Genomic DNA, 6,210 nt, shown 5'->3' with positions numbered 1-6,210 from the left:
GAAGCTACTTCTGCCTTCACCTATGCAACTCACACCTAAAATTACTGATCCTAACAGATTAAAGGCCAACATCTCTCTCTCTCTCTTTTGCAACTTAAAAGTAACCATCACCAGGGAGGAAAGCACTGGGCTCTATATTGTAGTTTGGCAGAATATAAATGACTCTTTCTGAGAAGCTTTTGTACATTTATGCAGCAAGCATGTACACTCTGCCTCTTTTTATTCCTCCAGTTAATAAACTAAGCTTACTGAAGAAAGATTCGGGAAAAGTACAGGTCAGTGGAATTCTGGGAGTTGGTCCACATCTCTTAAGGTTCCAATTCTGAAAAATACTAGTTTACATCCTGTCTCTTAGGACACAAATTCTACCATTTGTGAGCAATATCAAAAGTCAAAATACAGAAAACGAGAACGGGTTATATCTGTTTGTGCTCAGCCTCTAGAGTACCATAGTAGTTCCTCTCTGGCGTATACTAACTGTCAACAGTGATTCGATAGTAATATGTTTACTAAAAATTAGCATATACCTTCAGAGTTGTGTGTCTCCAGATCTCAAAGAAGGCCCCAAAACACAGTGGAGATGAAGGTGCAATTGTAAGTTGTTATATTCACTAGTCTCTGTCTTCTAGTGGTTAGAAGCAAATATAACATTTTATGAGAAAAAACTGTAACCCCTCCTCAAGTGGAGTGGTCTTGAGACCTCTAGTGTTAAGACTGACACAAAATTACCAGCTATAAGCTCTCTAGTTTGAGAGTATAAAAAAGGGGGGAAAAGAAAAGTGTATCTCTTTAGAGAATAGGATCTCTCTGAGAATAGGATTATCTTATCATTTACTGAGATAAGAGCTCTCACCAAGTTGTCCTGAGATGGGGAGTCCTCGTTTAGCAACTGTCTTGTGCAGTTATCATGCGGATGAAAAAATAATTTTGAAATAAATCCTCGCATTTACAACCTTTGCAGGTCCTTAAAGCAAAGAAAAGCTGAAATAAGACTGTAAGAACAGTTGCGGTTACATTTAATGAACATTTCACTTAACAACCAAGTTAGTGCTCCCAACTGTGGTCACTAATTGAGGATTACCAGTAAAATGAAGAGCTGGATATATGAAGAATTGCAGGTCCAGATAGGGACTGTTCAGTTAGCAGGAAAGACCTGGTCTTAAGTAATGGGAAAATCCAAAGAGTTGAAGTGTGTGATGTGACTGGAAGATTCACATTAATTAAATTAATAATAAGGTAGAGGTAATTCATGATACCTCAAATTGTTCCACTCAAAAATGCTGCATAATGTAATGTTAAAAGCCTACTGCCTTCTGCAAAGATTTAGCTGTTCTGATAAGCCCTACACAAAGTGTTTTGATGAAAAATCAGCACTGTTACTGAACTATTTTTCATGGAAGACTATGGAAACTACAGAACAATTTAACTAGGAGCCTGGTTTAGCTCAACAGACAGAAGCACTGTAATTTAACATCAGCTGTCTGCAATTAAAGTAAGATCGAATCTCGCCAGGCTCAAGGTTGACTCAGCCTTCCATCCTTTCTAAGGTAGGTAAATTGAGGACCCAGTTTGTGGGGGCAATAAGCTGACTTTGTATAAATATACAAAAGTATGAAGGCTATTGCTTATCGCACTGTAAGCCGCCCTGAGTCTCCGGAGAAGGGCGGCATATAAATCAAAAAACAAAACAAAACTACAGAACATAGGTACGGTAGAGGTCATTTGTCGTCATCATCATCATCATCATCTCCTGTGCAGAGTATATTGGGCAGCAAATGTTCTCTAGCAGTTTCAATCATTCCCAGCATTTTCAGCATTGTCCCAAGGGACATTAATAATCTTAAAATCTTCCTTAAGTATTTCGCACCAAGTTTTCTGAGATTGGTCTTGTTTTCTCTTTCCACCAGGACGTATCCAATGTAGTGCAATTTTTGGATGTCAGTCTTAAGGCATATGTAAAACATGGCCAACAAGCTGCATTGGATGTTCATTCACAGTTCTCAATAGGTGTCCTAAATATGATCTTTGTAGTATCTTTTTTATAAGTGTTTTGTGGTTATAATATGAGATGTGGAAGATTCTTTTCAAGCAGCATTGTTGGAAAACATTTAATTGTTTAATCATCTTGGCTGCACACTTCCGTGTTTCACGAGCATATATTGCAGTTAGTATCACAACATTCTTGAAGAGTTTTATCTTTGTGGTAATACTTATGGCTGCCATAGAAGCAGTAGGAAAGAGAAATTGTCAGGGTGTTTGAAATTGTACATCTTAGCAACAATGCAAACATTTCTCAGGTGCTGAACAGAATTTCAGAATGGCACTGAATGTCTGAAGGCTAGTAAGACCAACATCATTCTGGACAATGGAACAAAACTACGTTTGCAAAACCCAGCTGGTATCATTGGCTATCAGATAGGCAGTATTTAAGGAACTGGATCAATTAGAGGAAATTGACAACCAGAAGTGAAAGTAATATTCAGCACAAGTGCTTTCAAGCATTTTCAGAACAAAAACCACTAAGGCTCTGAGTCTCCAGGGTGTGGAAAGAGATCCTATGGAAAAGGAAACAAAATTGCATAACCCTAAAAATCAGGGTAGATAAATTCATGCCCTTCAAGAAGTTGAAGAGAGGAGTTATGGTAGGTGGTAGCCCACTACATACTATGAAGAAGAGAAACAAATGAATATCCCTAGATCTGGCTTGTCAGGGCATTGGATCAAGGAAGGACAAACCACTGCAGGAAATATGGATCAAGGAAGTGACAAACCACTGTCATGATTTATCAGATACACTCTTTATGTCAAGAGTATTTTAACATGATTCCTGTACTTAGTGTGGGATTGGACCTTTCCAACAATGTAAATTTTAAAAAAACCCAAGGTAGGTATAATTAGATCCATAGAACTATCAATAGATTGTGAATAAATCCACTTCGACGTTACAAGCCCATCCTTAAATATCTCCTGAGCAATGCTAAATAAACCATAGGAAGTGTATTTGTTTAGCTTATAGACTTTCTTTTGGCTTATAGAAATTCTTTATATTTGTTGACCAATGAAATATCTGTCATTTAGGCATTTAGATTGAACCTCAGATCCCATTAAGGGATGTTGTTGTTGTTAAAACCTGACTCAGGGCCTGGTGGCTCAGCAGACTAAAAAAAGCATTGTGATTAACACCAGCTGTCTGCAATTACTGCAAGTTCGAATCTCACCAAGCTCAAGGTTGACTCAGCCTTCCATCCTTTCTAAGGTAGGTGAAATGAGGACCCGGATTATGGGGGCAATCAGCTGACTTTGTATAAATATACAAAAGTATGAAGGCTATTGCTTAACGCATTGTAAGCCGCCCTGAGTCTCCGGAGAAGAGCGGCATATAAATCAAATTTAAAAAAAAAACAAAAACTCAGAGGGATGTGATTAACAAGCAAACTGGATTGAAAATGCGGCATCTTTTGTTAGTTCAGCATACAAATGGATTCAAGAAACAATCCTTATTAGGTCATATCCTTAGAATACAAATGTAGAAATAGCTATTTATGTATTTATCTATCAAATTTAGATACTGCCCATCTCACTCTCACTCATATAACTTGATATTGTCATTTTAATCAGATAAAAGAATTAATGTCCTCAATACTGCCAATGCCTCAGTTAGCAATTCTAACCAATAAAGCTTATTGTTTAGTGAACACGAATCCTAAAGGGATTTAATTAGATAAGAAGCACCTGAAAAGGCATCTGATATCATTAACATTTTTTTAATTTTTCTATTTTTTAATGTCAGGAGCAGTGGTGGAATTTTTTACTACCTGTTCTGTGGGCATGGCTTGGTGGGCGTGGCTTGGTGGGCATGGCAAGGGAAGGATATTGCAAAATCTCCATTCCCACCCCACTCTGGGGCCAGCCAGAGGTGGTATTTGCCAGTTCTCCAAACTACTCAAACTTCCCGCTACCAACCAATCAGAACCTGTCAGAACCTGCTGAATAGCACCCCTGGTCAGGAGGTATTATTATGCAAAATACAGCACTTTAATTATGAGTTCTATATTATTGCTGATCTCTTGAAACCGGTATAATACTTCCTTCGAAGCTGTATCTAACCCTGGATCATGGCTAGAACAACTAACATGACAACCAGAAGAGCAACTGGTGAAAATGACTTATGGTGGAAGTTGAGAAGAGAGTGCAGCAAAAGGAAGAGCAAGGAAGGTAGGTCAAGACCAATTCTAGTGGAGTTGGTCTTGACCTACTTCAACTACCCTTCTTCCTCTCTCTTCAAGGATCCTTCCCACAGAGCAATTGCATTGCAAAGGTTCTGTGGGTACATGGGCATTTATGTTTTGGAAGAAGGAGACATTCTAGATCAGGGGTCTCCAACCTTGGTCACTTTAAGACTTGTGGACTTCAATTCTGGGAGTTGAAGTTCACAAGTCTTAAAGTGGCCAAGGTTGGAGACCCCTGTTGTAGGTGAATAAATTTCTCGGTTGATTCTCCCACCCACCCTTTTATCAGCATTTCTTAATTCGATTTCATTAGGTTTTTCATATATGAAAGGAATGGAACATTTGTAATTGTTTTTATGAACATTATCCATATATGTCATTTCATAGAACAAAAATTGTTGTCCTTCTGTTACTTCAATCTGGCAGCAAAATCCTTCCTCCCCCCACCCCACCCCAGCCCAAATGTCATCCTAAAGCAAGCATCCTACAGACAACCTTCAAATTGCACTAGCAACTTTGACAACCTTCAAATTACATTATCAACTTTTGACAGTAGAAATGCTCAAACTTTCACAGGATATTTTCTTGCTTTTCTGATGCAGAAAATACCATGTGAACTCTAAAACAAGTCCCAGGATAGCTTTAACATACTTTTAAAAGGACAAATACAAAGACAAAAATTAAACACCCCTCCAAACTGGGTAAAATTAGAAAGAAGCCATCCTCTTTCCCACCCCTGAAGAAAACTTTTAGCACTGTCTCTACCTCCATCTTAACTTCACTAGATTTTCTTCCCTTTTTGTAATTTCAAGTAAATATCCAAAATACTTCCTTGCTATTTCAGCAAATAAAAATTGACTAAATGATATGTTTTCATAAGAAATAGCTTTTCAGCCAAGCTTAGAATTTGTGCTTTTTGCTTTTGCAAAGACAAGAAATCTTTCATCTAATACAACCCAGAACTATCAAGTTTCACCAAGAGATTTATAGAATTCTCATTAACTGAGATTTCCTGTAGGAATCCTGCTAGGATTACCTGTGCTTACCAGTAAATCACTTGCTCCATTTGGTAGATTGAATTCAAAGAATAAAGATCCTCCCAAGAGATAAGTTTTTATCACAGTGTTTTATCATCTGGTATAGGTCTGAATAATAAATAGAATTTCTCTGTGAGTGAGATGAGCAGTCTCTAAATTTGACAAATAAATATACTGAATGCAGTCCATCAATCATATATGACAGGCCTTAAAACAATAAATAAACATCTCTGGTTTCTGAGATTTGTCTGGGATTGCAGAAATGGTTGAAATCGTATCAAAGAACTGTCTTAACTCAGGTTCAGTTCTATACAATTAAATTTTGCAATTAGCCAGGCCCTCCCTCAAATCCTGCTATGCTGACTCATCAGGACAGGAGGGGGATTCCTGGATGAGATGAATAAAGGATGCCAGGAGTATATAATTCTCAGCAGGGCCATCTACGTTATGAAGGTCATCTCAGCTGATCAGATAAAACAAGCCCTGGAGGTGCCTGATCACTGTAGTCACAATAGCAAAGGCATCATTTCATACTGTGCAGGAGAAGACAATGCTACTCCACTCCTGTATTTTACTAAAAAAAATCTCATGGATGGAAAATATACAATATAGCATTGATGACAGGTCCCTCAACTCGGATGGCACTCAACATGCTGCTGAGGAAGAGGCATCTTTGGCCTGATATAATTTAACCATAAATGTACTGAATAAATTATAAAAGAAACTGCCAAGAGAAGGGAAATGATAGTAAGAGCAAAGAAAGAGAAGAAATATATGCCTATTTTCAGTTGTAGGTATTTGAGTGCACAGTGGCACTTAGAAGTTTGTGAGTCCTTTTGAATGTTCAATATTTCTACATAAATGTGTGATTTAAAATGTGATCTGTTGTCCCCACATGTTACATATTGAGGAAAATTATCCAAAGCTAAAATAAATGAACAAGT

Source organism: Pantherophis guttatus, chromosome 1, assembly GCF_059756535.1.
Source record: "Pantherophis guttatus breed Tessera chromosome 1, ASM5975653v1, whole genome shotgun sequence".
NCBI classification, from domain to species: Eukaryota; Metazoa; Chordata; class Lepidosauria; order Squamata; family Colubridae; genus Pantherophis; species Pantherophis guttatus.
The sequence above is the reverse complement of the archived record's forward strand: the minus strand, read 5'-3'. Positions refer to the sequence as shown.